This window comes from Acomys minous, assembly GCF_964271855.1.
Source record: "Acomys minous genome assembly, chromosome: 15".
Lineage (NCBI taxonomy): Eukaryota > Metazoa > Chordata > Mammalia > Rodentia > Muridae > Acomys > Acomys minous.
In genome coordinates this window covers 16285901-16309230 of record NC_140497.1, presented here as the reverse complement: position 1 = coordinate 16309230, position 23330 = coordinate 16285901, and the positions used below count along the sequence as shown (strand labels likewise).

Genomic DNA, 23330 nt, shown 5'->3' with positions numbered 1-23330 from the left:
TATGCCTGAGGGATGGGTAGGATGTCCGTGGGCAAAGAGAAGATGCCCAAAGGGATGGGAAATAGCTGTGCCATATATATCAAAGGAGATGGGAGCATTATCTGCACAAGAGACATTCTGGGATCCCAAATTCATGTTGCCTCGAATAACAGCTCACTCCACTTTCTTTCTCTGGACTGCACAGTGGGCGGTACTTACCATCCTCTTTATTTATTTATTTATTGAGGTGTAGGGTCTCATGTGTCCTGGGCTAGCCTTAAACTCACTACTTAGCTGAAGATAATTTTAGACTTCTGTGGCTCCTGCCTCCACCTGCTGAGATTATAGGCATGAACTACCATGCCTGGTGTGTGCAGTGCTGGGGGGGGGGCGGTCACACCTGGGCCTTCATGCACACTAGGCAAGCATGCTTCCAGCTGACCTATAGCCTCAGCCCAGTATTAGCTTCTTGAAACAGTGTCCATTTGAATCTGGCCTCAGCATCCTGTTGCCAAAGCGTGCACCGTGGCTGAGGGTCGTAGTGGCGGGGGCGGGGTACTCCCACGGCCTGAAGTTCTTCTGTCAGTAAGTGTGGTGTTATTATTGCAGTGCTCAGAGACTCCATAGGGTCTCCTGTCCTTGTCACCGACTCCCCACCCCCAGTTCAGCCTAGGCCTAGGTGCCTGTTGTCATGTTTTCCCCTGAGTCCTATTCAGTTGCCAAGTGCTCAGTGGGATTTTGAGGCCCAGTGGGTGGAGAGCCAAGGGTGCTGCCGCCTCCTCCTCCTCCTCCGGTGCTTCCCTGGGAATGGAAACTGTCTGGCTCCTGTGGGTCTCCATGAGCTCTGGCTTGTGCCACTGCTGGACTTACCCTGCGTCCAGAAGACACCCACACACCCCAATCACTGAGAACGTGGCTTGGGCCTTGGCAGGAAGGAGGGTTGACTTGGCCTTTTGCGTGACTCAAACGCAGCTGCCTGGGACCTGCCTGCTTCTTGTCAGGCGGAAGGAGAAAGACCAGCTTGCTGGCAGCTCTCCCCAACAACGTGCGTGTGATGAACCTCCTGAGCCTGGGAAACTTGGATCCAGCTCAAGGCAGTAAGTGGGGGGCTCTTCTGTCTCAGAACTGGCCACTGATGCTGGAGAGCCTGGAAGGAAAGACAGTGAGAAAAGCTAAGAAGCTGTTTGCTCCGTCTGAAAAATCAAAGGTCTGCTGCTAGCAGACACTCTCAGGAAGATAGCTGGAAACTAAGGAGGCACTGACCCTTTGCGCCTAAGCCATAGCATCCACTGGGCGCGGGGAGGGCAGGGGGTAGGGGATAGAAGGCAGAACGGAGCATTTTACCCTCTACCTCATGGGCAGTGTAGCTTTACTCATCCTCTGCATGAATGTTGGCCTCCTGTCACTGTCCCGGTAATGTACTTGGGTACTGTCACCACCCCGATCCCTTATTACCCACAATGCCCTTCTCCTCCCCCTCTGCTTGTCTAAGGGCCCACACACCCTTCTAGACTTGACTTGAATCCCACAACTTCCTTCTTGGAACTCTCGTCACCTTGGAGTCCATCCCACACACATTGTTAGCACTTAATTTTCCTCTAATGCTGTGTGAAAAGTCAGCCTGACCTACCAGCCTGTTGTCACTGCTTGATGAGCGCAGCCTGGCTGCACGTTAGATAACCTTGGGTCGATAGATCAAAGACAGATCTCTGCAAAGATGACAGCTGAAGACTGGCTACTACGCCTGCTCCCCAGAGTCCCCTAGACAAGTGGGCTCATTGGAAGGAGAGTCTTTGGTCCTGACCCTTGGGGATGAGACCCAGCAGGAAGGAGAACTGGGGTGATGTGTCCCAGACTCTGTGGAGTCTGGCCCTAATGTGTGGTTGGAAGCCCTGATGTGAGGCTCTCTTGGAGGTGAGCCTCAGCACTGGGGCTATACTTTTCTCATCTACACAAATGGGTTGAGTCATTGCTCCCCAGTTTCTTACCTATTGCTTGGTGGAGTTGGGTCTCTCCCAAACACATAGCTGAAGCACTGGCATTCTACTACAGTTTGGGTTTTGAATGTTCTCTGGAGGTCCAGTTGATAAAGGCTTGTCCTCCAGCCTGGGGAAACCTCTGGGTCTACTAGAAGATAAAGTAGGAAGTTAGGAAGTGTGTATGTGTGTGTGTGTGTGTGTGTGTGTGTGTGTGTGTGTGTGTGTGTGTGAAGCTGTAATTGGAGGTAAAGTGTTTTGGTTTGGTTTTTGGTTTTTTTGAGACAGGCTTCCTCTGTGTAGCCTTTGACTGGAGCAGACTGACCTCGAACTCACAGAGATCTGCCTTCCTCTGCCTCCTGAGTGCTGGGATTATAGGTGTGCACCACCGTGCCTGCCAGGCTCTGAGATAAAGTTTCTAGAATTGGCTCTAATAGGACTAATGAATTTATGGGGAATTCCTCTTTGCCTTCCTCTCTCTGAGCACACTTGTTAAGTAAACACCTCCTGCGCACTGTGAGAAGACAGCTATTTGTGAGCCAGGAAGGAAGCCCCAACCAAGTGCCAGACCCTCCCAGGCTCAGATCTTGTGCTTTCTAGCTTCTAAGATTGTAAGAAAATATGTCTCTGCTGCTTAAACCCCCTGGTCTGTGGTTTTTGCTATGGTCATGGCAAGTTAAATAGTAGGCCTATGTTTTATCGCTTACTGTTACAACAACTATTCACCCAGTGCTTACTATATGTGTGTGCGTTGCCTGTGTGTATGAGTGTGTGAGTGCGTGTGTGCATGTGTGCCCACACACACATAAACTGATGAAAGTTTCTCTCCTAGTTGGGGGGAGGCAGCATTTAAAAAGGATAAATAAGTAAAATGATAGGTGGCATCTTAAACGGGGCTTAACTGCCATAAAGAGCAATAGGCCGAGAAGAGACTGGGGAGTTCTAGAGAAGACACACAGGCAGAGGCCTCATTCAGGCAAAGGTTCCTGGTGGGCTTGCCCAGAAGACCTTTTCAAAAGATACTCAGGGAAGACCTGACGGAGGTGAGCAGACAAGCCACAACAACATCTGAGAGTTTAAAAATATTAGCTTAAAATTATCCGCTGCAGCCAATCGTGGTGGCGCACGCCTTTAATCCTAGCACTTGGGAGGCAGAGGCAGGTGGATTTCTCTGATGTAGAGACCAGTCTGGTCTTCAGAACAAGCTCCACTCTGGATACACAGAGAAACCCTGTCTCAAATAAACACATAACCATATTTATCCACTGTGTCCCGGCATGGTGGTGAACACCTTTAATCCCAGCACTCGGGGGACAGAAGCAGACAGATCTGAGTTTGAGTCCAGTCTGAGGAATATAGTAAGTTCCAGGGTAGCCAGGGCTACATAGAGAAACCCTTTCTCAAAGCAAATAACAAATTACCCATTATATAGATAAAAGGGATTAAAAAAAAAACAACAACAACCCTGAAGTTCATAACAGGAGTTTAGTTAAACGCAAGTTTACCAAAAGTCTTGCGTGTCTCGTGGCTGCTTCATGGGGTGAATGCTGCTCAAGAGAAATGCATCTGGACTGCTGTGCAGACGGTCCATGAACAGCATGAAGCCGCATCAGGAGGCCACAGCAGTGGCTAGTGGTGATTTAGAGGCCAGGCCTTCGGGAGCAGCAGAGGGGACTTGGCACTGTTTAGCCTAGAGGTAAGAAAGATGTGTTTGCCTATTGGCAGGACAAGAAGGGCTTCTCCTCCAGAGCTGCTGGCCGCAGAATGACAGGCAATTGGTGGCAGGTAAATCAGAGCTCAGAAAGCCAGGGCTGGCAATGGGACGGAAGCCACACAGGTATGTTTGACAACCAGGCTCTACCCTAGAATTATTGAGAAGTGGAGAGATGAGCACGGCCTAGCATGTCCAACCTTTTGACACTGAGTGACTCAGTATTGTCATCTATGATGCTTGTGTTCAAGATGTAATGTTGGGCCAGATTCGTAATCATCCATGCCGCCACAGGCTGTTGTTGGACACTTCCTGTGGGAAAAGTGACAAACATGGTCACGTGTTAAACATGATGCTACACTTGGACCTTCAAAATCACTCAAAGACCCTTGTATTAAAGGTACAGTCTACAGACTGGTGTTAACTGAGATGGCAGGAACTATAAGGAGTGGGACCTGACGGAGTCATGCCCTCAGAAGGGTTTGTCTGTGGGACACTGTGCTTCCTGGCCACAAAGGGAGCCCTGCCATAGGCTCCCTCTGTGATGGAATCTCTGTACTCCACAGAAGGTCCTAAAGTATGCAACATGTCTGCCTAATTATGGACGGCAGCCTCCATCATTGTGAATCAAAATAAGCCTTTTCTCTTAATAACTTGATTTATCCCAGGCATTTGTTACAGTCACGGGAAGCTGACCTGCACACATGCTATGCCTGCGCTAGGGGAAGGAAGGGTTGGTAGGCTTTCGGTTTCTTCGGGTCTGAGAGGTCAGTTGCAATATGAAACAGCACAGATCAGTGGGAAGTTCCTGCACTGATGACAGTCTAGCCTTCTTGGGTTCAGCTCTTTCCTGTGACAAATGCATCTTCACACTTGCCCTCTCCAGAAGCAGGTACCAGAGCAGTTCATGGCGTGAGGGTCAAAGACCCTAAGTTCCAAGAGGAAGATTGCAGCTCATTACATAGAGGAGCATTTATAACACTAAGGGCCATTCCACAATGGAAGGGCCATCTCACCAAAGCAGTTGTTTCCATAGGAACAGGCAGACATCCAATGCAAGCCTCAGAGATGAACCCCCCCCAGCATCCTCCAGCACTAAGGGGTTAGAATGAGACTACTCAAGCACCTTTATGCTCCCTCGCTTTCCTGCATCCACCCACCAGCCACGGTGACCTCCTGTTCTATCCCAGCGTAAAAACAGGAGCACAGCACAGATCCTGGGTGCAGTAGGATTCTCCTGCTCCCCGCTGCAGCCATTCCCACTTGCTTCTTGAGCAGGGGACATGGCTTGTGTTTTAAGACCAGACTCTTTCACCGTGGAAGTTTACCATGTTGTAGCGATAGGGTTGAGGACGTGATGGCTCCGTGCTGGTAGGTAAGGCTTTGTGGGTGGCGCAGAGCCGGCACCTGCTGAATCAGAGGACACTCCCCTCCTGGGCTATGCAGAGCTGGTGTACCCTCTCTCACGTCTCCATCAACTGCCTCCTGACCCTCCTGTGGAGCCTCACAGTATACGTTCTAGTGGGCATCTTCCTGTAGCCTTAATTCTAGTATTTCTGACTCAGATATTTTTTTATACAATATATAGTTCAGTGTTTACACAAATGTCAGTCTTTTACATACCATGTCCACAGCGTTTTCCATCTACGTACCCCAACTCTTCTATTATTTACCCAGAGTCCTGTTTCATTCTACCCTTCTTGAAATGCTGCATGTTTTCATATCATACTACATTGGCAGAAGACCAGTTTCACCTACTGTACACTTAAGATCATCATGATTAACAATGCACATTACCATTTAAATGTTTGCCTATAAGATCATGTAAAATCACTGCCAGTAGGTAACTTATCATGGCACAAACATTTGCTACTTTTGAAACTTTGGGGTCTGCTATAACCTTGTGACTAAAGCAGAAAAGGAACTCAAGGTAAAAGTAACCTAGGCTGTTTTGTTTTGCTTACGTAGGGGTAGGTTAAGACAAGGACTTGCAGGGCAGCTCAGGCTGGCTTTGAACTCGTGCCCTTCCAGCTTCTACCTCTCAAAAACTGGAATTGCATCCTGTCTCACAAATATGTCTGTCAGCTATATTGGGCGGTAAGGCTGAAGATGAGACTCCAATGTTATAGAGAGTTTTGGAAAACTGCTCAGGCAGCAAACTGTCCCCCCCCCCCCCAACCCCTTTCTCATTTTGGAAGCTGCTAAACTGTACTTCCGGTTCACTCAAGTAATTAAGTTTCATTCTTTTTCAAGTCTTTGATGAGTTTGAGGACCAGATAGTTTAGTCTTACAATTAACCTTAGCTGTTTAGGGGTTAAGATGTTTTTAGATCTAGATAGATGATTTGAGTTGACAGAGATGAGATTTGATAGATATGGATTCTCATTCAGAATTTTAGACTCACCAAGATGGGAAAGATGTTTTCTACAAGGTTGCCAAATGCAATTAGCCAACACACCAGGAGTGTAACATTCCTATGATCCCTAATTGTTTCGTGGTTCTTCTTGCTGTATGTAACTTTTCTACTTACGTGTAATATTATAAATGTATATGCCAATAAAATAAAATAAAATCTTAAAAAACAAAAAAACTGGAAATTGCAGATGTGTGCCACTGCACCCATCTCTAGGCTAGACCCCTTCGGTGGTTTGAAGGAGAATGTCCTCCATGGGCTCCCATCTTCTTGTAGCCCAGTGTGCTCCTTGAGTTGTGGCAGCACTCAGTCTCCGTCTCTATTTTTAGTGGTGTTCTCCATTTACTGAGTCATGTCATCTTTATATGATGACACCAGCCATACTGAGTTAAAGACCCATCTTACCACAGTATGATCACATACATATTAATCCATCAAGTTATATCTGCAATAGCACTTTTTTTTTAAGATCCTCATTCTAAGGTATGGGAGAAACATAACTTCAACATGTCATTTGCATATGTATGTTCCTGTATGCTAATACACATGATGCAGGTACCTAAATGTGTGTGTGCATGTGTGTGTGCATGTGCGTTAGTTATATAAATAGTTTCTGCTGAAATTGAAACATTCCATCCTATAAGGAAGTTCCTTAAGCAGGAAGATAACTCAAAATAGCTCAGGAAGTCCCTGAAGCCGACTAGATTGACTAGGCCCCTCGCTGCCAGAGTAAACAGTAAAAGCCGAGAGTCCCTCTCAAAGGAGTGGAGCTGAGCTGCAAAGAAGACAAGGCTCTGTGTACTAAGAAATTAATAACTCTTTTGTTTGTTTGTTTTTGAGACAAGGTGTATCTGTATAGCCTTGTCTGTCCTGGAACTTGCTCTGTAGACCAGGTTGATCTCAAACTCATAGAGATCTGTCTGCCTCTGCCTCCCGAGTGCTAGGATTAAAAGTGTGTGCCAACATGCCTGGCTGAGAAATTAGTAACTTGTCATCATGGTGGGTACGTACCGTCTTGTCCTATCTTTGAGGTGAACAGGTAGGGTAAACTGTTGCAGTCTGGTCCCAGTGAATGATTCCTTTAGTATCTGCCTTATCTGCGATTCTGCACTTGGCCTTTTGACTTGCTTTGGCCAACATGAGGTAATCAGAAGCTTGGTGGTGATTTAGCTTATCGCATCTCTAGAACTACTTTGAAGTCACACGAGGGAGCCTAAATTAGCCACGGAGGAGATTGCACGGAGCTGGGCAAATCACCTATGCTTGGCTGCCTCCAGTGAACTGCCAGTTAGCTACAACTCTGTGATTGCGCCTCAGTAAGAGCAACAGCCCTGTCAACCCAACCCTGCCCAGCTCATAGAATCACAAGCAAATGAAATGTATGTTGGGTCATTACGACTTGGGGCAGCGTCTTCCTGAACAACATGTACTTAGTAAAGCAGACACCACTATGATTTTTAAGGAAAAAAGACTTGCCAAGGGCTGGAAGGAAAGAGAACCCGTCTTTGTGCGATACAGAACTTAGTAGGTAAGCCCAGTGCCACGGACATTTCTACATCTTAGGGTTTCTGTTGCTGTGCAGAGACACCATGCCCATGGTAACTCCAATAAAGGAAAACATTTCATCGGGGCTGGTTTACAGTTTCAGAGGTTTAGTGCATTATCATGGTGGAAAGCATGGCAGACGTGGTGCTGGAGAAGGAGCTGAGAGTTTCACATCTGGATCAGCAGGAAGTGAATGCCACATCATCGGGCCTGGCTTGAGCATCTGAGACCTCAAAGCCCCGCCCTCAGTGACACGCTTCTTCAGCAAGGCCACACCTCTTAATAGTGCCACTCCCTATGGACCAAGCATTCAAATAAGTCTGTAGGGACCATTGCTAGTCTAACAACCACAGTGGGTAAGGAGGGGAGCTAAGGATTAGACGGGTCCCTGCACATGCTAGGCAAGTGCTGTATCACAGAGCCACCTTCTTAACCCCTAGTTTCCAAGACAGAATTTTATGATGAAGTCTACACTGGCTTTAGGACTCGCTATGCAGCTCATTTTGTCTCCCAACTTTTGATCCTCCCATCTCAGTCTCTGGAGGGGTGGGATTGCAGGTGTGACTATCACGCCCACCTGAAGGGGGACTTTTCACAGTGGGCACCAAGTTAAATAGGGCTTGGTACTTGAAAATATGGTAGAAGTTTAAAATATATTTTTATTTACATATTAATGTTTCTGATTAGATCGAATACCAATTACACAGTAGGCTCTATGCTAGAAGACAAAAGACAGCAGACTGGTCAGTCAGGATATACATGCTCACTGAGTACTAGCTGGGTCAAGAGCCTGGCCTGGCACTGAGACTGACCTGTGCCTCAGACAGTGCTGCTCCTCCCTGCTTGAGCCTCCAGCTGTTGGAGAAGGCGGAAGTGCTTGCTGTGACATGTGACTTGATGGCTTACTTTCGAGGATGATGTTGTAAGAGAGCAGTACCGGGAGTTTGGGAACACATGTGAGGGGCAGCATTCTGCCTGGGATTTGGACTTGAGCTGACAACAGGGGGCTAAATGTCTGGGGAAGTATCCACGGAGGGCACGAGAGACGGAGAAGGAAAGAGGATCTTGTGAGGAACCAAAGGACGGACGCCTGCTCTGCTCATTCTGGAAGGTCAGGAGGGCAAGTTCAGGCTTTTGTCTCTGGGATCTGCACACCAGAAGGTGGACCACTGCAGACTCCCTGGTGCTCTTGCTCTGACTTGGGTCTGAAGATGGCATCAGCAGGAGATGAGAGAAGAGAGGGAGAAGGGCAGGCCTTCTGGGGGGCTCTCTGCTCAATTGTTTTGGTAATGTCAGGGGGTCATAGGCTCCAGCCCTCCCCTCTACCCCTTTGGGTGGCTGCATGTTCCAGTCTCCAGCTTTTTTTGTCCAGATGAGACCTTCCTTCCCTTTGCCCATTAAGATCCAGGAGTCAAAATGGCGTCTTATTTTTGTTATTCCCAAATCTCCTTATCCTTACTTTAAAGAAAAATCTTGTTTAACCTTCGTAAATAGTATGTTTATCAAGCACTGCTCACAATCCCAATTAAGTGTAGAGTGGTGGTTGATTTTTATATGTCAGTTTTACTGAGCCAGGTGATGACCAGAGAGTTAGGTAAACATTATTTCTAGCTAGAGCTGTGATGTGCTTCTAAGAAATGAACTTTTGAATTGGTGGACTGGGTCAAGGAGAGGGTTTTCTCCCCAGTGTGGGTGGAGTCATTCAACACACAGAGTGCCTGAGCAGAGCAAAACTCAGAAGCTTGTTTGTTATATGACTGCTGGAGCAGGGGTGTTCTCTTCTGCTCAGGCACTACTTGTCTCCAGGCCCCAGATCTCAAACGAAACCCGCCCCACTGCCTCTGAGGTTTCTGCCCTCAAGACTTAGAGCAACACCCCTGACCTCTGGGTGTACAGCTTGTAGGTGGCAGATGGCCATGCCTCTCAGATTCCACAGGCACGTGAGTCCAAGGCAGACAAGCATAAGGAATGGCTTAGCACTCTAGGACGCTGCTTGGCTTGGGGTAGAGACACACTCCTCTCCTAACGAGGCATCTGAAAACCCATGACCCTCCACCTTCATCCAGCCATGCATACGTCCCACTCTGAACAATAGGTTAAATCTCTTCTGCCTTTAACTATCAGAAATGTTCATTTCATGTGGACGGTTTTTATTAAAATGTTTTCCACAAGTATCTGGTTCTCCTTCACTGTTTATGTTGGTAGGCTTGGATCGTGGAAGCCTTCGGTCACTGTGTGTCCTTTCCCAAAATGCACCTGCTTTTAATCACATGCAAACCCAGTTATGCATAGGTATAAGATGGTAAATAGGGTTTCTGTTTTCTGTTTTGCTTTTTTTTTTTTTCCCCTGAAAGGTTAGAGGACAGTTTGCCTTGTTATATACATATCCAAAACTATCCTAGGCCAGAAAGACTCCCTCTTCCCGTACCTCAATATATGTGGAACTATGTAAATGCAAGGTTTCCATAACCCACATGAACTATCACAGCATCTGCCTGGCACATACTGTAAAACACTAAGACCAGAGAGGCTGGGCTGCAGCTCTGTTGGCTTTGCATGGAGCAGTAACACCAGCATTGCAGACAACTAGTGTGACAGCACATGGCCTTAATCCTAGATAACTAGTGTGACAGCACATGTCCTTAATCCCAGCAGCTGAGATGGAGGCAGGAGGATCAGAAAACCAAGGTCATTCTAAAGTACATACTACACGGTTATAGGTTTGAGGTCAGCCTTGGCTGCGTACGACTCTGTTTCAAGCCGGGCAAGGTGGCGCATACCTTTAATCCCAGCACTCAGGAGGAAAAACAAACAAACAAACAAACAAACAACAACAACAACAAAAAAGACTGTTTCAAAATAAAGAAATAAAAAGATAAAGATATATAGTGTACTTTTTCAGGAAAACCACTAAAAATGATAATAAATAGATGGGTAAAAAGTCAACATTTGCCAAACATTCCCCTGATAAAAGCTTAATATCCAAAACATATAAGGAACTCAACTTGTTGACAAGGAAATAACCCAATTAAAGAATAAGAGGTGGCTCCGGTGTGTCAGGTCTGTAATCCCAGTTACTCTGAGGCTTAAGGCAAGAGAATCACAAGTTCAAGTCCAGCCTAAGTAACTTAGTAAGCTTCAAAAGATAAAACTGTGATCTGAGAGAGACAGAGGTCAGAGGATTAAGAGTTCTAGGCCAGCCAGACCTACAAACAAAGCAAAACAGTAATCAATGTACCTCCCCATGCACACACACACACACACACACACACACACACACACACACACACAAATAAGTGTTAGTGAGATGGTAGAACAACCAGAGCTCCCTGGAAGAAGCACAAATTCATTGACTTGGGAAAACTCTGGTGGTTTTACAGAAGTAAATGTGTGGAGCGCCACTCTGAGCATTCACCCACTGTAAGGAGACAGCTAAGGACAAGCACACAGTGTTCATGAAAGTTGTATTCAGAATACCTCAAAGCTAGGAAGAGGCCAATGTGAGTGCAGTAAACTGCTGACTGGATAGACAGTGCATATCCAGGTGCTGCTCAGCAACACAAAGGACGGATGGATGTCAGACAGTCTATGAAATGAAGAGGTAAAGCCGGGCAGTGGTGGCACATGCCTGTAATCCCAGCACTTGGGAGGCAGAGGCCAACCTGGTCTACAAAGTGAGTCCAGGACAGTCAAGGCTACACAGAGAAACCCTGTCTTGAAATTAAAAAAAAAGAAGAAGAAGTAAAAAAAAAATCCATGCTGCCTGTTTCTATTTATATAGAAAAGTGAGAGAAAAATGCTGTCTGCCTAGGGCAGGTGTGTGTGTGTGTGTGTGTGTGTGTGTGTGTGGTGCGTGTAGGTGTGGTATCTATAGTGCCATTCGTATAAAAAAATTATGGTGATGGAGAAATGTCATGTTTATAAGAGCTTGTATGCTAACAGAAAATTTATCAAATATCACATTAAAATGGTTGAATTCGTGGCTCAGAGCTATGCTTGGTTGCAGCATGTCAAACAATTGGGCAGTGAGCATGGCTGATGTCTGAGGCCCAGGCAAAGGCTACACAGTCTCTCTCGTGTCCTGCACTTCCTACGGCGTTCCCTTTCTCAGTTTTTTGCACCACAGCTGGAGAGTCACAAAAGTGAACTGGGAGAACCTGGTCCTTTTCCAAGTACCTATAACACAAAGGCCTGCTCCTGTCACCATCCCTGTCTCCTGGCTGGTTCCCAAGGATGTTATCCATGGAGACAAATAGCCACTAAGCCAGGGAGGCTAAGCAGCTTAGCCGTTGCAACTTTATTTCCTTAGGCCTCTGTTTTGTCTGCAAAGCGAAGAAGAGCCGAGCCACGCTGTCCCCAGCGCCCTCTGAACTCTAAGCCTTAGATTGGAAGTGCTATGCAGATTTGATTTGTGTTTTTACTTGCGTTTGCCTATGCATGCTCCTTGGCAGATACTTCCTGCTTCTTCCTCAGTACCTGATTGCCTCACACTCAGCTTCCAAGGGCCCACAAGAGTGCCCTTCTCACTGACCTGGACAGTCTACATTGGATAACGCAGTACTCAAGTGTTAGACTCTTCCCTCCAAACACTGTGTGGCGAGGTGCAGTGAGGTGCTCCAAGAGAGAGTACATCTTTTCCTTACTCCCTTACACACTCTTTGGCCCTCTAGCGTGATGAATTTTAGGCACAGACTGATGTCTACTTGGCCTTAAGTACACAGATCACATGCACATGTAGATCAAGGCCTCTTCCAGAGTTTAATAGAGACGAAGCCCATGTGCCACATGATGAAACGGGCAGGCTTGGAAGTCTGAGGGACCTATGGTGGAGCCCTGGATCTGTCAACTCTGGGCTCTTGCTTTAACCGCAGAATGGCTGTTTCTAGATCTTTAAAGCAAAGTTTGTGAGGCAAGTGAAGGCGCTTCAACTGGCACAGCGCTTAGCACAGGGTCTGAGGTGGCACTGATAGCTCAACACACGGTCCTTCCCATCACAGGCCAGCTATGGGGTACCAAGCTAAAGTGCTCTTCTTCAGCGAAGAGGCCCGGGCTAGGTGACCAGTATGGGGGTGGGGAGGTGGGGGTGGGGAGGTGAGGCGTGGGGGAGAAGGGTGTATGTGTGGGGGTGCTGACTCCATCTTTGATTTACCTGGGACATACTAGGATTCCCAGCCCTGCTAGGAAGTGCTGCTGGCTAGAGGTTGTGTTACCCCAGGTGAGACTGTGCAGGTTTCAAAGACAATGGGTTCTTTTGTTTTGTTTTTGTTATTTGTTTGTTTGGTTGGTTTTTTGAGACAGGGTTTCTCTGTGTAGCCTTGGCTGTCCTGGACTCGCTTTGTAGACCAGGCTGGCCTCGAACTCACAGCGATCTGCCTGCCTCTGCCTCCCAGGTGCTGGGATTAAAGGCGTGGGCCACCACGCCGGGCTTGTTATTTGTTTGTATTTTGGGGTTTTTGAGACAAGGTTTCTTTGTGTTGCCTGGCCTGTCCGGGACTTGCTTTGTAGAGCAGGCTGGACTTGAACTAACAGAGATCCACCTGCCTCCGGCTGCCTCTGCCTCCCTGAGAGCTGGGATCACAGGCGTGTGCCACGACATCCCAGGCTAACAACGGGTCCTTTAAAGGGAAGGAATACTCCCAGCTTGTTAGCTCTGAAGGACAGGACACCGATCAAATCTAGTCTAGGTCTGCAAACACCTCTGCATGGGGCTGGAGAAGAGAAGCTTGCTTGTCTTTCTCTGTAGTCTAGGGCTCTCAGTGAAGAGAGGCCAGTGGACCTCAAGTGCTGGAGTGTCTAGTGAAGACAAAGCTTTCTACACACTAATGTAGCATGATCCAGCTTAATCTGCCCATCCCAGAGACATGCATGTCAAAAAAATATCACTTGACGGTGATAGCACTGATAACAACAGAGGTGCACATCAAAGCCCAAAGCTGTGGGTTTGATCCTGTGAGGGGGCGAGGCTTCTTCCTCTCCCCCCTCCCCCGCCCCACACCAGTTGGAACCCCAGGAGGCTCTGCTTTTCAGAGAGATCCATGACCACGGAGCCAGGACACCTGCCTGGCCAGGAGTATTTCCAGGCCAGTCCACTTGGAATGAGCACTCTCGCACTAACCTGGGGGACTTGCGGAAGATGACATAAGGGCTCTTGTTTGCTAATGGTAGCTTCCTCACCCTTCTCCAAATTTGGAAGACTAAATCCACCCTCCAACCCCACCCCCCACAAGACAGGGCTTCTCTATGTATCGCCGGTTGTCCTGGAACTTGCTTTGTTGACCAGGCTGGCCTCAAACTCAGGAATCCACCTGTCTCTGCCTCCCAAGGACTAGGTCTAAAGGCATGTGCCCCCACACCTGGCTTGAAGATATAAGCTTTTTAAGGAAATATATTTATTATTACCTTCAACTCTGTGTGTGTGTGAGAGAGAGAGAGAGCGCGCGTGCGTGCACATGTGAGTACAAGTGTCCATGGAGGAAGGCCCTGGAACTAGAACCACAACTTGGTTCATCTGGAAAAACAGTGTGTACTGTTAACTGCTGAGCTATCTTCCTAGACCTCAAGATAAAAGGTTATTTGGTTGGTTTTATTTGTTTGGTTTTTCTGAGATGAGGTTTTCTTTCCTTCCTTCCTTCCTTCCTTCCTTCCTTCCTTCCTTCCTTCGTTTCTTCTCCTCCTCCTCCTCCTTCTTCTTCTTCTTTTTGAGACAGGGTTTCTCTGTGTAGCCTTGGCTGTCCTAGACTCAATTTGTAGACCAGGCTGGCCTCGAACTCACAGAGATCTGCCTGCCTCTGCCTCTGGAGTGCTGGGATTAAAGGCGTATGCCAGCATGCCCGGCTCTTTCTTTCTTTCTCAGTGGTTTCTTGGATGGGGTCCAGGATGACCCCCAAGGGTGGAAGCTGGTGATGAAGCTGCCTATAAAGTTTCCTCAGAGGGCCATGACTAGAATGTGTGGATCTTGTAAGCATTTCTCCTAGAGGTCAGGGGCCCAGGAGAGGTTAGCTCCCTTAATCCTGTTATGGGGAAGACCGCAAGGTGTACTCCCCCACTGCTCAGCTTAAATTTATTTTTAAAGGTAAATGGCTGTAAAGGAATCTGTTCCTAAGGACAGATTTTGCTAGTACAAGCTCAAGACAGTTAAGGTACTTGGTTTGAATAAGATTGCCATGTAGGAGCCAAAAGGGGACCCATTAGAAAGTTATGCCATTTTCCCCCTGCCTCCCACTTTCTCTACTTTTAGATCAGGTCTCCCTATGTAGCCCAGGACGGCTGGAACGTGTGTGGTCCTCCTACCTCAGTCTTCAGAGTGTTGCTATCCCAGGGCAGAGTCCCCTAACCTTGAACAGCCCTTGAAAATCAGGGCTGGCTAAACTGAATCAGGAAGCCCGAGTTAGCCACGCGGATGCTGAATACAGAGTCCCGTCTGCAGTGAGGGTGGCGTTTGTGATGACCTTTAAAGACAGACCTCTGCCCCATTAAGCACCCCAGACATCCCCAAGCATGAACATGCTGTCATTCTGCGTAGCAGAGGGGGCAGAAGGCAGCCTGGAAAAGCACGAGTGGTGATTTGTATTCCTGTACTACTGGGCATGGTAGCAGTAGCATAGGGTGGATCTGAGCCAAGCAGCAAATTGGGGTGAGGAGTGTAGCGTGTAGAAGATGGATAGGAAGCCAAAGAGTGGTGTTCTGGTCCCATCCCCCCCCATCCCCCTCCCCCCCCCCCCCCCGCCAACTTCTTTACGTTTTTATGGAAACGAGTGCATAGAGGGAAAAGTACAGAAATTTTTCTAGCACTTGAAAATAGGCCTTTAATTCTCTTTCCTCTCTCCTGAAGCCAGGGATCAAAATATTTGTTTGAGAACAAGCTTCCTTGTACAGTTATTCCAGGCTGAGCCCACGTGTTGTTCCCATATCCCAGGCTGTTTTCTGAAAAATGATTTGTGTGTGTGTTGGGGTAGGGGTGGGGTGGGGGTGGGGGGAGCAGGCTTGATCTATCCTTTCTGTGGCGAGCCAGCCAGCCAGCAAATAACTAGGGTTCTGTTGCTTCCAGTCCCCCTCCTCTTTCCTGGGCACCCCATGACCCTTCTCTCCTGCTGCAATCTGGGTCTCCAGGCCTGCGCCCAGCAGCCCACAGCGTTGGCAGGAGCGCTGGAGAGAAGCTTGGCCAAATGGAACTTTAATGAATTCAAGACCTGCTGGGCCGGCCAGAAGAAGGAGCCCGGCTCGGGCTGTGCAAAAAGGAAAAAGCAGAAAACTGGCCCCTTGTCGGGGAGACTTACGCAGGGCCGATTGCATCAGACAAGCAGGTACTTGGAGAACTGCGTTTGGTTGAAACAAAGAACACACAGAGCCCCAGCTGGCTCCACAAAGCCTCTCTCCTGGCTGTGGCTGGTCCCTGGCATCCAGGGAGTCCCAAAGCCTTCCGGCCTCAGGGAGTGTCCCCTGGGAGCCTGGGGTGGGGGGAGTCACTGGATCCTCAGGGAGCTACTGGTAATCTCGGGGATTTCCGGGGAGTGACTGGGAAGTTTTGGGGTTCTTGGAAGCCACTGGGAGCCTCCAGGATCCTCAGTGTGCCCCTGGAAGTGTTGGGAGTCCTCCTGGAGCCATTGGGAATCTCAGGGGTCCTCAGGCAGCTACTGAGAGTCTCAGGGGTCCTCTGGGAGTCCCTGGGAATCTCAGGGAGCCTCAGTATAGCCACTGGGAACACTGGGGGGGGGCCTCAGGAATTCTTGAAAATGTCTGCCTGTGCTTGGGGACCCTCACTGGGGCTAGCCTAGTTTGCACAGCCCTAGCAGCTTAGGGCCACTGCCAACTGTGACCCCAGCCCCCCCTAAAGGCAGCCACAAGTCTATAGAGAGCTCTCTGTAGGACTTGATTACTGTTTTCAAATACTTAAAAGGCTGTCATTTGGGAAAGCGGTAGATTTATTCGGTATGGAGCCAGAGGATAAAATTAAGACCAAAGGCGGAAGCTGTGAGAAAACAGACTCCACTTCATACAAAGAAGAACTCGGCCATTGGAGTCTTTGGCAGGATAACTGGGAAAACCGGTGGCTTTGGGAAGCACTGAGCTGCCCAATTCAGATGGATGTCCAGGGGCAACCCAGTACTTCAGTTAATGTCTCCCTACCTCGTGTGCTGTTAAGGGGATAATCACGCTGCTTTTCCTGTGTCCAGTGAGTGCCCGGAACTGCCTAGCAGGGGCTCAGTGTTGACCGACTCCAAGAATGAAAACCACAGGGCAGAGTGCATGATGGGACCTCAGGTCTTTTGCAAGAGTGGCTCTTAGGGCGAGGTGTGTGTGTGTGTGTGTGTGTGTGTGTGTGTGTGTGTGTGTGTGTGCACACGCAAGTATTCTCTCAGGAGCTTTTGAATGGGAGAGGACCGTTTAACACATGCAGTGCCCACACTGTAGTGGAAGGGATAGGGGTAGAGCTGCCAGTCCCTTTCTGTGCTCAATGAACCAGTGCTCAAAAGTTTCCTGTGGAGCCCGAAGCACACACAAGCAACCATTTCCCCTCATCTTAGCCAGAACTACTCATAATGCTCTGGGTATCCCCTCAGAAAGAGGGTAAGATGGCATGTGAACAAGACTTTGGGGTCCTATTGCAAGTTTTAATGGCCACATTCCTATCTGCCCTGTGTTTAGTTCCCAGACCCCTGCCCCTCTGTATGTGTATATTCTGTAAGCCAGTGATCTGCAACATGCACATATGTATGCACACACACACACACACACACACACACACACACACACACTGTCAACACATACACAAACACTTAGACATTGAAAATTGCTGGCTTACAGGATTTGTTGAGCATCTACAATTTGCCAGACTTTGTTCTGGGTGTTAGGGCTATAACAGTGAAACAATTTGATGAAAAACCCTTCCTGAGCTAGTGCTCTAATGGGAAAAGATGTGTAAACAATGGGACATTAGAAGTTGATTGTGTTACAGAGAGAAAGAGAAAAGGAAGGAGAAGAAAGGGACACAGGACCACTGAGATTTAAAATACACTAATTAGATAAATCCTTACCCAAAGGGGTCCTGTGAGCAAAGACGAAAAGGAGGTGAACAAGCCATATGGGGGAGCGCTGCTTCAGGCTGAGCGCTCCAGGCCCCATCCTGCTTCAGCTAAGGCCCTGGGGCAGAGCAGTATAGGAGCCTGGTAGGTCAAGGAACAGAGTCCCATGCACTTAAGTAGGTGTGATAGACAAGCTCAGTGTGGCTCCCATGATCCCTGTCTCCTTCGAGTCCATGTTTATCACTGTCTTCAAGTGTGATGTGCTTTCAACTAGTAGAATATGGCAGATACTACAGGCATTGTTTCCAAAAGCCCCGGGCTGCTTCCATCCATCCTCTTTCTCTTTTCTCTCACTCACTAGCCCACTCTTAAGATGCGCCACCCCACGGAGAGACCCATATTACCAGGAAGCCAAGGAGCTCTGGAGTCACTTGCTGGTAAACAACAAAGGCCCTAGAGCGGAACCACGCCAACTGCACTGTTAACTGAGAGGAGATTCACCGCTAGGTGAGGTAGCTGAGGTGACCACGGTCGCTACCCACACTTTGATTATAGCCTGTGAGAGGCTGAGGCAGAGAACCCCGCAGACCACTCCCACCTCCTGCCTGGACACTGTTGGAAGAATTCATGTTTGCTTATCCCATGGGCCGAAGTTTTGGAATAATTGTTATGTGGTCCTAGCTCCCTGGTACACAGGAGGACTAGTTAGCAATGAGATCACGTTGACCGTGGGAGACGCCGTTGGGCAGGGTTTCGTTGTTTATTATGCTTCTGTGGCATTTCCCTGGCAGGAGTGAGAGGGATTCCAGGGCGGAGTTAAAGGAGAGGAAGGACTCGATCTGAGTTAGCAACCTTTGAGAACATTTTTTTTTTTTTTTTTAGCCATAGCTTGGAGAGTTCATGAAGATAGAGCAAGCATTGGGGTCCAAGCTGTGGCGATCCAGGTGGGAGACGACACCCAGGATGCAGAGGGCAGGGATGGGCAGCGGAGGTGGTCAGGACTCGGCCATGACTCCGTTGTCTCAGTGGAGCAGGGTCGGGGACGGATGGAGAGGGCAGGGAGAAGACGAAGCTAGGGGTAGAAACTTCAAGTTCAGTTTGGGAAATATCCAGCTTTAGATGAGTTCTGGTTATCAGAGTGGACATATATATATATATATATATATCAGATGGATGCACAAGTTAGCAACTCAAGTGGCAGGTCTGTGCTGGAGATGCCAAAGTCATCAGTGATACTTCTCAAGGCATGATGTCAGGTGAGGCCTTGCAATATGGAGATCCGTGTGGTGCAGAGCTCCACCACAGAGCCTAGAAACTTTATTTCTGGGAATAGGCACATCAGAGGTCTAGAGCGATGTCACAAAGACATATTTGCACACCCTTAATCATGGCAGCGCTATCCACCGTAGCTAAGACACAGAACCCCGTGTGGCCGTCAACAGACGAATGTTAATATAAGAAATGTGACACACACACATAGAGTGTCACATGCTACTGCCTGGATGAACCTAGGGACCATTATGCTGAGTGAAGACTCCAGACACAAAAGACAGATTTTGGTCTACTTATGTGACATAACCGATGTGGCCAAGGTTATAGAAACAGGAAGTAGAAAAAGGGAGTGGACAGAGGCACGGAGAGAAGGGCAACGGGATCAGGACTTCCGTTTTGTAAGAAGGAAAAAGGGCTTTGGAGGTCTGTGCTCAAACACCGCGAAAGCTGGGCCTGGTGAGACCAGCCTGCGATCCCAGCACTTGGGGAGTGTGGGGGGGGGGGGGTAAGGCCTGTTCCCAGACAGACCTCTCTCGCAGTCTTTCCTCTTGGACTGGTATTTTTCTTTCTAAGACATTCTTGTCAGCACAGAACTATGATGTTTTCGAGAGCTACCTGCAGACACGGCTCACCTCGGAAAAACATTCTGTAGCCCGGACTCCAGGCACCACAGGCTCCCAGTCTACTCTTTGCCACCAGCAGCTCTTTGTCATCAGCCTTTGCTGCACCCTTCCCTCCCACCCACCCCAGACACACCCACACCACACGATCTCCTCCTTTGGAGTTCCCTGGGGTCCTATTTTTTTATTTTCAATCTTTTTAAGTTTTTCGAGACAGGGTTTCTCTGTTACCCTGGCTGACCATGCTCAGCTCTTATTTTCAATCTTAATTTTCAACTTTTTCTCTTGTATTTAATTTATTTTTACTTTTTATTTTTTTATTTTTATTTTTTTAGCAGCTCCCTGTTAGAGCCCTTGTGTCTTACGTACTTTTAAAGATGTTCACGTTTGCCATGGAAGCCGACTTCCTGTGTTTAGACCTTTGCTTACAGTCTCATCTAGCAGGAAGGTCTTTCTTCGATGCGGCACTTCCTACGCCTGCCCACACATTCTGCTACACGCTCAATTTCTCTCATCCTTCTCCACCCCTGTAGAGCTTTATTGATGCTTTCCTCACCTTGAACGGATGCTGTCTTATGGTTCCTCCGGGCTGAAAGCTGCCAGAGGGAGGAATCAGACTTGTCACTTCCTCTTCCTCCTTACCCTCTCTTCCTCTTCACCGTCATCACCTCGGGCACTGAGGGCTTGTGCTAAACACCTGCTAAACGCACAATGTCACTTGCTGAGAATTAAGGTCAATTTTTTTTTTTACAAAGGGGCTGCAAGCTCAGAGTCCCAGAGACCAAAAGTGATTGATAAGGAAGCTTTTGGGACCATGGCTCCTCCCCGTCCTCACTCAAGATGCTGATTGCTGCTGCGAAGGATTTGAGAAGGAGCCATGCTCAACAGGCAGAGAAATAAAAGCTGCCCAGGACGAACAGTTCTACGCATGAAGCTAACTCCTCCTCTAACCTGAACCCCCTCCTCCTCAAGTCTTTGCTTTTGAGACAAGTTTTCCAGGAAGCTCAGCTGGCCCCGAACTCACTATGTAGCCATGACTTATCTTGAACTCCTGATCCTCCGGCCTCTATTTCCTCAGCGCTGGGATTACTGCCTTGGACCACCACTTCCAGTGTCAATTGAGACACTAAAGCCAAGTCTGGTGTGAGTGTGCCCTCAAGGCCTGGCAGTGTGTGTGTGTGTGTGTGTGTGTGTGTGTGTGTGTGCGCGCGCGCGCAACTGTGGGCTGCACAAGATCAGCAAGAAGTGGAGACTTTCTGGGAGCCTTGCTTGGCTGCTGCACTAGAACTCTCCACTGCTTTAGCATCTGAGTTGAATTCTGGGAATTCACAGGACAGAAGAAAACAAGAGTCCTGCAAACCTCTGACAGCCACAATGCACATGGTGGCGCAGGTTTTGCCCCACTCTTGCCCAACAAAATGATAAATACTAAAAAAAAGAAAAAAAGAAAAAAAAAAAGAAATGGGCTAGAGAGATGGCTTCATAGTAAAGAGCACTTACTGCCCCTGAAGAAGACTGCGGTTTGGTTCCCAGCAACCACATTGGCCTGCTCACCCGGACTATAATTCCAGCGCTAGAGGATCTGATACCCTCTTCTGGCCTCTGTTGGCACCTGCACTCATGTGCACATTCACCTTCCTCCTTGTAGATAGATCATTAAAAAACAGGAAGGATAGCTGGGCAGTGGTGGCACACGCCTTTAATCCCAGCACTCGGGAGGCAGAGACAGGCGGATCTCTGTGAGTTCAAGGCCAGCCTGGTCTACAGAGCAAGTCCAGGACAGCCAGGGCTTAAAAACAAAACAAGGGGGCTGGAGAGATGGCTCAGAGGTTAAGAGCACTAACTGCTCTTCTAAAGGTCCTGAGTTCAATTCCCTGCAACCACATGATGGCTCACGACCATCTACAGTGAAATCTGGTGCCCTCTTCTGGCCTGTAGGTGTTACATGCAGGCAGAACACTGTATACATAATAAATAAATCTTAAAAAAAAAAAACAAAAACAAAAATGAACAGAGGCTCAGTGGGTAAAGATGCCCATTGTCAAGCCTGATGATCTCTGAGTTCAATCCCCAAGCCCCACGTTGTAGAAGGGGAGAATTAGTTCTGCGAGTTGTCACCTCAACTCCACAGGGGGCCCTGCACCCACTGTCCCACCCACCTGATAAATAAATATTAACTTTTAAAATAAAAAAGTTCACATGCTGGAAGCTTAGCCTCCAAAGTCTATCTTGATGGTAGTTTGGAGGCAGGACCATTCAGAGGTAATCAGGGTTAGATGAAGTCATGAGGGTAGGCTACTGTAATGGCATTAGACCTTTATTAGAAAGGGAGATGGCACCTGTGTCCTCGCTCTGTCTCATTTTGTGGTGCACGCTTATGTTCTGGTGAGTCTATGGTACGTTTTTTATTTCCTAAATTCTATGAGTAGTTGCTAAATATTAATTAAAAAATAAATATATCAAGCAGGGCGGTGGCGCACGCCTTTAATCCCAGCACTCAGGAGGCAGAGGCAATGAGGTCTCTGTGAGTTCGAGGCCAGCCTGGTCTACAGACCTAGTTCCAGGACAGCCAAGGCTACACAAAGAAACCCTGTCTTGGACCATGCATGGTAAAGACCTAGACCCTCTGCTCAGATGTAGTAGAAAGGCATCACAGTCTCCTTGGCGGTCCCACAATATAGCGAATAGGGGCTACTTCTGACATGGACCCTGGCCCCTACACGTTGATCACTAACACCCCCCCACCCCACCCCCACCCGCCTCCATGGGGCAGCCTTGCCAGACCACATAGGAAGAGGATGCAGGCAGTCCAGATGAGACTTGATAGGCTGAGGTCAGATGCTAGGGGAGGAGGGCTCCCCTTTCTGAGGACTAGGGGAGGGAGGAGGGAGGGAAGGGAAGGAGGGTGGGATCAGGAGGCAATGAGGGAGGGGGCTACAACTGGGATGTAAAATGAACAAGTTAAAAGATGTAAAAAAGGAAAAAACCTGTCTTGAAATACCACAAATTAATTAGCCCAATCTGTAATAGCAACAGAAATTGGACTTAGATAATGGCCAGAGAGGCTTGTGGGTATCTCACTGGTGCAGCGCTGGAGCCATGGTTATTTTCAGTAAGATGCCACAGCTATGTGGCTGCTCCCCTCTAAAGGGAGGAGGCATGAAGACTTCTCCTGGGAAGCAGAAGGGACTCTCTCCATCTTGTGAACTCTGACCCCTCTTCTGCACAGGCTGGCAAGTTAGGAGGAGCCACACAGGGCAGAGCCTGCGCCTTGGAGGGTGGTGGTCCAGCTCCAAACCGGAAGCTAGAATGGGCAGACTTTTCTCTGCTCCCAATGTTCTGCCTTCATACGCTGTATCCACACGTGGTCCATGTAGTCATAACAACTGCACGTCAGAGTGCTCACCTTGGACAGCTGTGAAAAGAAGCCATTGTGCAGATGTAGGTGATTGGGGTTTTGTTTTGTTTTGTTTTGCCTACTCTACCAAGTCATGTTTCTTTCTAGAGAAGAACTTTGCCATTTTCTTCGGTAGTAGAACCACTGTTAGTTGCCCACGTTCCTATAAATGACCCCCTCACCCAATTGCTCCTGGAAACAACCCTAATTAAACTCATTGGTTGACACAATAAAGACATGAAAGTGGGGGCTGGAGGGATGGCTCAGAGGTTAAGAGCACTGTCCGCTCTTCCAGAGGTCCTGAGTTCAATTCCCAGCAACCACATGGTGGCTCACAACCATCTATAGCATGAGATCTGGTGCCCTCTTCTGTCGTGCAGGTGTTTAGATTGTGT

At 48.3% G+C, this 23330-nt stretch overlaps 2 long non-coding RNA genes across 2 annotated transcripts in view; one reads left to right on the top strand and one right to left on the bottom strand.

Moving 5' to 3' along the window:
• Positions 1-802: 802 nt before the first annotated feature.
• Positions 803-23330, bottom strand: part of LOC311585276 — a 28885-nt gene continuing 6357 nt past the window's right edge. Inside the window, exons 2-4 of the long non-coding RNA XR_014775165.1 lie at positions 20095-22953; positions 3461-3978; positions 803-1126 (exon numbers count right to left, since the gene is read on the bottom strand). This is a non-coding gene — a long non-coding RNA (uncharacterized lncRNA). The remainder of the gene's footprint in view (positions 1127-3460; positions 3979-20094; positions 22954-23330) is intronic.
• LOC311585282 lies at positions 8586-20433 on the top strand. Its single transcript, XR_014775173.1, has 3 exons — positions 8586-8735; positions 18529-18590; positions 20294-20433. It is a non-coding gene; the product is annotated as an uncharacterized lncRNA (long non-coding RNA).